The sequence below is a fragment of the Adiantum capillus-veneris genome, chromosome 29 (genome assembly GCF_014529385.1).
Source record: "Adiantum capillus-veneris isolate H3 chromosome 29, ASM1452938v2, whole genome shotgun sequence".
Taxonomy (NCBI): Eukaryota; Viridiplantae; Streptophyta; class Polypodiopsida; order Polypodiales; family Pteridaceae; genus Adiantum; species Adiantum capillus-veneris.
This window is the reverse complement of record NC_140959.1, coordinates 97771735-97784095: the sequence shown is the minus strand read 5'-3', so window position 1 is coordinate 97784095 and position 12361 is coordinate 97771735. Positions and strand designations below refer to the sequence as shown.

General features: G+C 41.4%; 1 pseudogene; it reads left to right on the top strand.

The window, feature by feature from the left end:
* Positions 1–7334: 7334 nt before the first annotated feature.
* Positions 7335–7946, top strand: LOC147419642 (uncharacterized; annotated as a pseudogene).
* Positions 7947–12361: the final 4415 nt, after the last annotated feature.

Sequence of the window (12361 nt, the reverse complement as noted above, 5' to 3'; positions counted from 1 at the left end):
TTGGCTAGAGAGCAAGATCTATTACGAGTCATCTATGCAAGGTGTCATAGGCATAAGAGTCTAATTTCCTATTGTTTGAGTCAACGGATTGATGGAGAGTCCACACCCGCACTTGTGCACAAACGCCACATCCAAAACTACTCTATGAGGTGATAATGTAAAGCCCGCATTTGATTGGTGCTTCCAAAACTATGCTAGCCCCTTAGACCACCCTGTGCAATGGATTTTCTTGCACAACATGTCCTCTTTTTTCAATGCATATAGTGCCTTGCACAATTCAAGGTCTGCATTAGACATGATTCACGAGAAAATGCAATCAAGGGCACTTAGCATAAAGACACTTTTTTTTTAAAAAATTGTGCAAGTTAGCCACCATGCTACAATGTCATACATAGTGTGCATCAAGATAGTGTTTTTAAGGCATGTTTCTAGGCTTGGCCATTAGTAGACAACCAGATGTTGTCTCTTTGATAGCTCGTATAAATGGATATGTAGAGCATAGCCAATGAGAAGGGGCCCTTGCTACTTGCTTTGAGAAGTATTCGCTTTCAATGAGAGCCTCAAAGCCTGTAGAAATGTGGAGACTATTGACAAGGGTCGAGAATTACATATAGCTCTCACAATGGTAGGACTAAAGAAGAATGTTGTTATGAGTAGTGCCTTGGAATCCAAAGGTTTATGCTAGGGTTTGCTACTCATGATTGCAATCCCATTTTCTAGGGTTTGTGCAAGAGACGTGTGCTACTCACATTTAGCATGGTATTGTTGGCAGCAATGTCGTCACCTCTACAAACTTGTCTCACTCTATGATTAGAGACACCTTCATGCACCTGGCACATCCTCCCTACCTACCCTTTTCCATTGATACCTACAAGTGGCAAGCCTTATGTTTTAACAGCTTGTCTTATTTCACAAGTAACGCAAAGTTGGTTTTAAGAAGGATTTAAATATTTAATGTGCTTTACCATTTTGTACCCAAAAAAGTATCACGTGTAGGCCTCATGATTTTATCACGTGCTTCACATTTGTCTCTTAGTGTTCAATCCACAACTTGTAATCTATGGTGCCTATTTTTTGTTTTGTTTTCTTAACATGTAGCTCATGGTGTTTGCACAAATGAAAACAAAAAAAGAATACATTCCTTATCATCGATAACAAAAGAACCCCTTATTCTATATGATAGCTAGCAAAATTTAACATAATATGTTCATGTGTTTTCAACAACATTCTCTCTCTCTCTCTCTCTCTCTCTCTCTCTTTCTCTCACACACACACACACACACACACACACACACACATTGTTGTGGATGATGTACAAAGCACAGAAGCATTGATTGCTCCAGAGGAGTTTGTTTAGAGCTTGCTTAACCTCTTCTTGAAAGTGGAAATTTACCCTTTCACCAAGATGTCTCATGACATGTTTGCTCAATAATTAAACTACATGTGTGTGTGTGTGTCAGAGAGAGAGAGAGAGAGAGAGAGAGAGAGAGAGAGAAGGGGGGGGCGGGGGGAGGTGAGAAAAGGATTCTTGCAATCAAAAGGCCGCATTTACCGCTAGATTAGGAGAGGTGAGAAAAGGATTCTTGCAATCAAAAGGTTGCATTTGCAGCTACATTGACTACACTAGTAAAACGGCGCCGCCTTCGGTAGCGGCATGTCCCCTCTTACCCTCAAACCCCTCCCTCTTGACAAATTTCATAAAAGAAAGTATGAAAATCTCTCTCTCTCTCTCTCTCTCTCTCTCTCTCTCTCTCTCTCTCTTATATATATATATATATATATATATATATATATATCGTTACCTCACCATATCTATCCCTCTATTTCTCCAATTCTTTCTCTTCTCTCTCCACTTCTATTTGTATTCATGCTTCTCTTAATTTCTCTCTCTCTATCCCTATCCCTCTTTTTCTCTCTACCTATCTCTCGATAACTTTTCCTCCTCCTCCTCTCTCTCTCTCTCTCTATCTATCTATCTATCTATCTATCTATATATCTATATCTATATATATATATATATATATATATATATATATTATCCCCCCTCTTCTCTGTATTTCTCTCTCATTTGTCAATTTATCTCCCTCTCTCTCTATCTATATCCATTATGAAGAGAATGGGGTCTAGGAAGGCGTCTTTATTTGGTAGTTTAAGGGAGTCAAACCTTTAGTATTAAGAAAGCAATCAAAGGACAGCTTTTCAATTCAAACAGGCAAAATGGCTAGTTTATTTGAATTCAAATTTTTCCCCCAAAATCAAATTTAAAATCTAAAGGACAAAACCATATCATGTAACATATTTACGGAAAGCGCTTGGCGTGTAGATTACAGCTCTATAATCTCTGCTAAAACTAGAAATCGTATGTAGGAGTTATGGAAGGCCAAAAATCATAAAAGTGTCCACCCCCTTTTTGGGGAAAAAAGTGCATCCTTTGACCACTCTTACACACCCACCATTCTTACACGCATGGCATGCATCTATTTGTCAAAATGTTAATCACCTCCACAATCTCATGGCAAATAAAAAGGCCCTCCTAGACCCCATCCTATTCCTAATGCTCTATTTCACCACTTTGTAACAGTTTGGTCTCATAGGTCATTTTTCCAACTACCCCACAGAGTTCCATCTACCCTAGTACTTCTTCTACTTTCATTTTATTTTTACTTTATTTTATGTACCGAGATATGGTATTGGATTCAACAGTTTGTAATAGTTTGGTCTCAAAGGTCATTTTGGCCTTTTGAAGATGTTAATATATTATTTTATCTCTCTCTCTCTCTCTCTCTCTCTCTCTCTTTTCCTCTACCTATTTCTCTATCTATCTCTATAACAAAAAAATGGTTATCTCAATTTAATTTCTCTCTTTATTTTATTTTACTCTCTGTATCCCTGCTCTTCATTTCTGCTACCCTATGTTCCACCAGACATGGTATCAGATTAACCAGTCTGTAATGGTTTGGTCTCATACGTCATTTTGGCCTTTTGAAGATGTTAATATATCATCTCTCTCTCTCTCTCTCTCTCTCTCTCTCTCTCTCTCTCTCTCTCTCTCCACTTCTCTATGTATCCCTGCTTCATTTAATTTCTTTGTCTTTGTCCCTATCCCTCCTTTTCTCTCTACCTGTCTCTCGCATAAAAGCAAGATCTTGAGAATAGGATGGATGCAAGACATAAAGAAGTGGTTTGGGAGGAGATGGGATGCATTACACTTGCTACATGATGCTTCAATTGACTCCCAAGTGAATGAAGTTTTTCTATATCTCCATTTCACTAGTTTGTGACGGTTTGGTCCCATAGGTCATTTTTCCAGCTACCCTAGTAGTTCTTCTACTTTCATTTTATTTTACTTTATTTTATGTACCCAAACATGGTATCAGATTCAACAGTTTGTAATGGTTTGGTCTCAAAGGTCATTTTGGCCTTTTGAAGACGTTAATATATCATTTCATTTCATTTCATCTCTCTCTCTCTCTCTCTATTTTCCTCTACCTATCTCTCTCTCGATCTCTATCACAAAAAATGGTTATATCAATTTAATGTAATATTTAGTGTCAGTGATCACTCATACCCCACACAATTCTAGCTATTCTAGTCGTTCTTCTCTCTTTATTTTATTTTACTCTCTGTATCCCTCCTCTTCAAATCCGCTACCCTATGTTATGTACCCACCAAAGATGGTATCATCTGTAATAGTTTGGTCTCATACCTCATTTTGGCCTTTTGAAGATGTTAATATATCATCTCTCTCTCTCTCTCTCTCTCTCTCTCTCTCTCTCTCTCTCTCTGTGTGTGTGTGTGTGTGTGTGTGTGTGTCTCTCTGGAAAGTCACTTCTACATATGTGCAATAGTACCGGAATGCTCATTGCAAATGGTGTATCTCTATGGAAAGGCACCAATGACTTTACATGTAGAAAGCACAATGGTGATAGCGTGATTGTCTATATGTTGTTCTCGGAAGCCACTCTAAAATGCACACAAAGCTTTACACTTGGTAAATGGAATCTGGAATCGAATTATAGGATGTTATGTATTGACCTCAAGTGTGGTAAACGGCCCGAGCATGTAGCCTCCAATCATGATGTGAATCATTTGTACCTACGTCTAGACTTGAAACGAGCACTTATATATGCTGATATGGTGGACCAAATGTTAAGCATGATAGAGCATCAAGAGAGCCCAACTTTAGAATGCAAGTGAAAAGTTTTCAAAGAAGTAATTTTCTTTTGTGCGAAGGAATGCTTTTCGGTGAAACACATGTCTTGCAAAAGGTCTAAGAAGGGTAACACCAAGAAGAAATGGTTTGACATGGAATGTAGTCAAGCCCGAAAACACTTGCTAAGATTGGATGCAATCAAAGACAAGGAAGTTTACTTGGAATGTTCACACACCTACAAAGCACTTGTTCAAAAGAAGAGGAGAAGGTGGGAAGTCAAAAAACAACTTCTTTTAGTGCAAGAGAAAGCACATGCATGTGGCAAGTTTTGGTAAAATCTAAAAGGCAAGTGCGTTAAGAGCTTTGGTGACTTGACTCTTGAGGATATGTATATGCATTGCAAGAACCTCTATGAGAAACCCAATGTTGATAAGATGGAGTTTTGTAGCTCCCTTCCATTTATGTCTCCCTTCTTTACCATTGAAGATGTATGCCGCGCGCTTGAGAAACTTGCTACTCGCAAGGCAGGTGACCTTCAAGGTGTCAAGGCTGAAATGATTAAATGGACAAGCAAGAAAACACGATATTGGATATGCGATATTTTTAAACTTGCACTGCAGTATGGCATGCCTCATGATTGGAGTGCAAATTGGATCAAACCTTTGCACAAAGGAGGAGATGTAAACAATGTGAACAACTATCGCACTATAATGGTTGGTTCTTTGATGGCAAAGTTATTTGGATGTATCATGGAGATGAAGATAAGTGAATGGGCTGAAAATAATGGCAAACGTGCGCTTGGCCAAGTAGGTTTTCGAAAGGATCATAGCACTATTGATCACCTTGTCACTCTTATGGAAGCGTCTCGATTGAAAGGAAAAAAGTTGTATTGTTGCTTTGTGGATTTCAAGAAATCTTTTGACATGGTACCACGAGGAAATCTTTGGAGACGTATGCAAAGCCTTCAAGTGCCGAGAGAATTTATGCATGCAGTCTTTCGCATCTACCACAAAGTGATATGTCGATTACATATGGGAGATGGAATTTCAGAATTTTTTGCAAGAACCATTGGTGTCAAACAAGGATGCCCACTTTCCCCAACCCTCTTTGGGCTACTCATTGATGAATTGGAATGCATGGTTCTTGATTTTATGCAGCAAGAAGGCATAGAAGAGGTTAAGATCGGAAATGCGGTGATCATGCTTTTGCTTTATACCGATGATGTAGTGCTCTTGGCACATACCTTAGAAGATGCACAAAAGCTTATGAGTGTCTTAGAACGCTTTTGCGTACATAGCGGGCTGATTGTGAATGGATCCAAAACGAAGGTTATGCTTGTAAAGACCCTCAATGACAAAAATCCATGCATTGTATACAACAATAAGCAACTTGAAATGGTAGATCACTTCAAGTACCTTGGCCTTGAGGTTCCATCCAATCATAAATGGAAGGATTGTGCAATGCGTCGCTTGGAAGCCGGAAAGAGGGCTTATTATGCATTTGAGAACATATGCAATGCTGGAGAGATCAAGTGTTGGGCTCTCAAAAAGTACCTCTTTGATGCATTGGTGACACCGGTGCTTCTTTATGGAGTGGAGGTGTGGGGTGGAACCATCGGGAAGTCTACTTGGAAAGAGTTTGAGAATGTCCAAGAGCGTTTTCTCACCAACTTTCTCCAAGTCAAGACACAAACACCCTACATGCTCTTACTTCTTGAGTCTGGATCGCTTCCCATTGAGGTCTTGGGCATGCAAAGGGTTGTGGAGTACATGCGTAAGACACAACGTAGCGCTTTGCATCGACTTCCTAGAATCACATATGAAGCAAGTCAAAATGTTCAAAAGACATGCAAGAGCAAATTACTAAGTTTAGGGTGGATGCTTGACATCAAAAAATGGTTTGGAAGATGGGATGCATGTCACTTGGTCAAGGATGCGTCGATCGACTCCCAAGTTAATGAGGCCTTCTTACAATGCCAATGTATCATGGCTTAGGAGAAATCCGGAGGTTCTCGCTTCAGCCATTACACCACACACGTTGCCCCAAACTACAAATCTCTCTTCTTCTCCGAACGAGGTAACCGAACCCATCCCTACATCCTTGAGCCCGTTGAGTGCGATCCGCACCATTGCCTCCATTCGTCTTAGCTCCCATTCTCTACAGTGCAAGACAGGATGTTGGGGCACTGACGAGGAGTGTCATCGACTTTGCACCTTATGCCCTCGTCAAGTGCGAGAGAGTGAGTACCACACACTACTTGAGTGTTCAGCTTTTGACCACATTAGGTCCTCTTTTTCCCATATATTCAGCCATAAGCTCTCCCAACATACCTTCCTCTCTCAACCACGATGTGGACTCTCTATTGCAACGCTCATTTCAGCCATTTTTGAGCATCGAGAGTCACTTATGACCTCCACTCACACCACGTGACAAGTTCATTTGGTTCCATAGGTCATATTTGACCTTCGAGGACAATAATAGAACTATCTCTCTCTCTCTCTCTCTCTCTCTCTCTCTCTCTCTCTCTCTCTCTCTCTCTCTCTCTCTCTCTCTCTCTCTCTCTTTTACCCTAGCCGCTTCTCTTTCCCCCTGCTCCCAAGTCTTCCCCAGGGCGAGGGGCTGCCCTGTGGGGGGGCGTTAGCCATAGCTTGCCCCCACTCCAGTCTGCTCAACTCAGAAACGCCCGCTTTGCTCTGGTTTCAGATTTACACGACTTGCAGAGCTCGCCTTGCACGACATACAGATCTCGGCCCTGCTCGTCTCGGCCCTGCTCGTTCCACTCGGCCCTACTGGTCTCAGCCCTGCTCGTCGATTGCACCCTGCTTCTTCTTTCGATTACACAGGCAGGGGATGATTCTTGCACAAGCTTCGACCCCGATTTAGGCTTGCATTAAACAGGTAGGGGATGATTCTTGCACAAGTTTCGACCCTTGCATCCCCAAGCCCAAGCCCACAGTTCTCTGTCTCTCAGGCATACAAAGCCTAAACTAAGCAGGGACTGCCACAAAAATTCAGTTTGATGGGTGCACTCAATAACAAGAAGATTAGCATCGGAAGAATGACGACCAAAACCAACACTCCGAAGAGCTTTGCGAAAACACGACCAAGCTTTGCTGCTGTCCTAGCAGCACCAAGCAAATTTGACCGAATCGAATGCCTTCAAGCAGATCTTGATCGCGTCATGGAATAAAATCGCGACCACAAAGCTCGCCTTTGCAAGCTTGAGGCGCGATTTGATTCCATGGTCGATCTCGCCACTAATAAAGTGAAAGAAGTCGAAGCCAAGGCCATCGAAACCCACTCGGCAACCCTTGCGAAGGTGAAGACATGTGTCACAGTAGAGCTTTGAGAACAACGACTCCAAGCAGAAAATACCCTCAAGATCCGCATCGGTGGGCTAACTCAAGCATGGGAAACAACCGAGCTCAACTTCTCGGAACGCATGAACTTCCTCAACGAAACTCTCAAGCCGATCAAGGTCGACCACAATGCAATAAGTCGTATCACTTGGAGAGGCCCTGACCTACCTATACCAAGTGGACATGCCATCCTTGAATTCGAAAGTAGGGAATGTCGGCTCAAGCTTCTCCAACAATCACGTCTTCTCAAGGACACCAAGTTTTGGATCGCAGAAGAACTCACCCCGCTACAACTCAAACGCAAAAGTGAAGAGCTCAAGAAGGTACATGAAGCCCGCAAACAAGGCAAATGGGCAGTCTACCGAGGTGGTAAAGCCATCATCCAGGAGTTTCGAAAACCCAAATCAGCTCGCCCCACAACTGATCCCTCTTAGGTTTTTGTCCTTTTCATTTTTCATCTTTCCAATGGACCCTCAGTCCTTAACTGATATGTATTCAGTGCGATCTGCTACAAACGTCATCGTTGTAATGTTTGTTTTTTGTCCCATGGGTCATATCTGACCTCCGTGGACAATAATTGAATCTATCTATCTATCTCTCTCTCTCTCTCTCTTTGTCTGTTGTTTTTTGACCTAGTAGACAACTATTCACTCTTTTTATCATAACTTCTTCATTTGAACTCCGATTTAGGCGATCTATAGCGTCACTCGAAAAGCACGGCGCCCTCTACACATTGATGTAAAGATATAATTTTTTAATGCAATGGAAGATTTTGCTGTAATAGCAGCTTAGAATTGGAAAAACTGTCAAAACTTTGCATTTTTGTTATCGACTTGAAGGCAATGTCGGACAAAACTCGCAAGGGTGGAAAATCCACACTCGCCATGGAGAATGATGCAAAATCTCCAAGGAATTTGGATGCTAATCCAAACACTTGGTCTCATTTCAAGAAACCGTCAACAACAAGCAAGGTGAAGAGTTGCACACACTTGCAATGGAGAATGGCACTTTAAGAGTTCTTGTTGTGGAGAAAGAGCACCTCAAGAAGGTTCTTGAAATGCAAACAACACGCTTGATGCATCTTGAAGATGAAGTTCAAGGATGTAAGCACTCTCTTGTTGACATGAATGTATTGAAAGAGCACTTGAACAAAGTTGAGAGTGATTATGTATTGAAAGAGGAAATGATAGATACAATACGACATGATGTATGTGAGATGAAAAATGCATCCAAATCATGGACTGATATATGTAAGGATAATGTGGTTTCTGCATCTCCTATCACGCAAGCAGTTGTCCAAGCAAAGAATGTAGAGAATGTAGACACTCAAGAATTGCATGAACAGAAAAAATGCTCAAAGAACATCATCATTCGTGGAATCAAGGAGGAAAGCATGGAAACACCTCAATATCTTGCGGTTGCTATTGAAAAGTTTTTTGCTACATACTTTGGCATATCTGGAATCATGGCTTATGGTGCACATCGAGTTGGAAAACTAGGAGTCCCTCGCTCGGGAGAAAGACCTATTGTATGTACCATGGCTGATGAGGTAAAGAGAAAGATCATCCTTGACAATAGTTGGATCTACCTCAAAGGAATGGGTTGTAATATATATAAGGATCACACTCTTATGCAACAAGATGCACGTCGCAAAGCATATGAGGAAAGAAGCAAGAAGGTTAAGGTGTCATCTCAAGAAGAAAAGTCACTTGAGGAGGATGCAAGTCCACCCAACAAATAGGGACACATGATCTATGTGACCAACTCACGCTTGTGAATAAGCTTTTGGAATTGTAACGAGTATCCATGGAATGTGGGAATTGGCATTGACGAGCTTACCAATGACTCCGATGCGATACTTCTTGTCGAAACATGGGAGCATGATGCGCAACAAATTCTTAGATTTGACAAATACGATATGCATTCTTTGATGTGGGCCAAAAATGAAAAGCAACTTAGAGGCCAACGAGGCGTAGCATGTATGATCAAAAAGGGTTTGGAATATGTTTCCATTGTCAAAGAAGATATGAATAAATGCTACTTATGGCTAAAAATCAATCCACCAAATGGTCAACTCATGTTTGTGGTTGCTACATTCCTCATTAAGACTCCAACTTTTATGCTAGTTTGGATACGGATAGAGATCAACCCTTTGTTGAACTAGAGGAAGACATTGCTCATTACAAAGACCAGGGTGAAGTCATTGTCTTTGGAGACATGAATGCTCGCACAAATATGCTACAACACGACACACAACAAGTCGACATGCCACATGTCTCAAGAAGAATTGATGACTCATACATGTATAATCAAAGTTACAATGGTGCAAAAGAATTGGATCACTAAGGATGGTCACTTCTACATATGTGCAATAGCACCGGAATGCTCATTGCAAATGGTGTATCTTTATGGCAAGGCACCAATGACTTTACATGTAGAAAGCACAATCATGATAGTGTGATTGACTATATATATATATATATATGTTGTTTTCAGAAGCCACTCTAGAATGCATACAAATCTTTACACTTGGTGAACGGAATCCGAAATCGGATCATAGGATGTTATGTATTGACCTCAAGTGTGGTAAAAGACCCAAGCATGTGGCCTCCAATCATGATGTAAATAATTCATACCTACGTCTAGACTTCAAACGAGCACTTATATATGCTAATATGGTGGACTAAATGTTAAGCATGATAGAGCATCGAGAGAGTCCAACATTAGAATTCAAGTGGAAAGTTTGCAAACAAGTAATTTGCTCTTGTGCGAAGGAATGCTTTTTGGTGAAACACATGTCTTGCAAAAGGTCTAAGAAGGGTAGCACCAAGAAGAAATGGCTTGACATTGAATGAAGTCAACCCCAAAAACACTTGCTAAGTTTGGATGCAAGCAAAAGACAAGGAAGTTTACTTGGAACGTTCACACACATACAAAGCACTTGTTCAAAAAAAGAGGATAAGGTGGGAAGTCAAAAAACAACTTCTTTTAGCGCAAGAGAAAGCACATGCATGTGACAAGTTTTAGCAAAATCTAAAAGGCAATCACGTTGAGAGCTTTAGTGACTTGACTCTTGAGGATATGTATACGTATTGCAAGAACCTCTATGAGCAACCCAATGTTGATAAGATGGAGTGTTGTAGATACCTTCTGTTTATGCTTCCCTTCTTTACCAATGAAGATGTATGCCACGCGCTTGAGAAACTTGCTACTCGCAAGGTAGGGGACTTTCAAGTTGTCAAGGTTGAAAGGATTAAATAGACAAGCAAGAAAACACGATCTCGGATACGCGATATGTTTAACCTTGCACTTCAGCATGGCATGCCTCATGATTGGAGTGCCAATTGGATCAAACCTTTGCACAAAGGAGTAGATATAAACAATGTGAACAACTATCACACTATAATGGTTGGTTCTTTGATGGCAAAGTTATTTGGATGTATCATGGAGATGAAGATAAGTGAATGGGCTAAAAAGAATGGCAAATGTGTGCTTGGACAAGCAAGTTTTCGAAAGCATCATAGCACTATTGATCACCTTGTCACTCTTCGAGTTCTTATGGAAGCGTCTCGATTGAAAGGAAACAAGCTGTATTGCTGCTTTGTGTAGATTTCAAGAAATCTTTTGACATGGTACGGTGAGGAAATCTTTGGAGGTGTATGCAAAGCCTTCAAGTGTCGAGACAATTTATGCATGCAGTCTTTCGCATCACTCTCACCACCTCACACTCACCTTGTTGCATCAAATTCACACACTCTGAAATGTGTGTAGAAATTACCTCCTTTTATACGCCAAAAGGGCTGCCCTCTCTCATGAGAGGCAGCCATGTGTAGCCTCCCTTGTGTAGATAAGTCCAAATCGGACCCTCCAATCCGCCCATGTGCGGCCGCCCTTGAGAAGACAAGTCCGCTTTTGAATTCAGCCACCGGCCACCGGCCATTGACTTCCGACCACCGGCCACCACTAGCCATTTTGACTACCGGCCACTGGCCAACCGACGGTTGTTTTCTGACCACTTTTCGGCCGCCGTCCCGGCCATAATATTCCAGAGAAAAGGAATATTCCGGTGAGGCCCCTAAAGTTGCCCCTGATTTTTGGCCGTCAAAATTTTGGTTTCCGGCGAGTGATTTTCCTTCACGTACGATGGCTTCTCCTCATAATGGGGGTCTTACAAATGTGCGCTTTTACCATATAAAATTACAAGGGTAAATCAGTCTCCATACTTAACAATCTCCCGCTTGGAGACTGATCTCCAAACCAAACCTGTGATTGCTTTCCATCCTGGCTTCTTATCCTTGAATGCCGATTGAAGATGAGCAAAAGCTCAACTTCTCCTTGTTGACCACCTTTGTAAACATGTCTGCAGGATTTTCACTTGTATGCACCTTTCCTAGCTTTAGGTGTCCCTTTGCCAAAAGAGTGCGTATGAAGTGATATCTCACCTCAATGTGCTTTGTCCTTGAATGAAAGGATGAGTTCTTCGCAAGATGGATAGCGCTTTGGCTATCACTATACAAGACACAATTGTCTTGTTTGAATCCAAGCTCTTCTAAGAATCTGTGAAGCCACATAATTTCTTTGCTTGCCTCCGTCATTGCTACATATTCTGCTTCCGTGGTAGAAAGTGAAACCACTTTCTGAAGCTTTGAAGCCCAGCTTACTGCTGTGCCTCCAACCGTGAACGCATAGCCATTAGTGCTCCTTCGAGTATCTTTGTCACCTGCCATATCTGCATCAGCATACCCTTCTAGAAAAATATCAGTTTCTCCAAAATACAAAGCATTTGTTGTTGTCCCTTTTAGATACCTAAGTGTCCACTTCACAGCTTGCCAATGCTCTTTACCTGGGT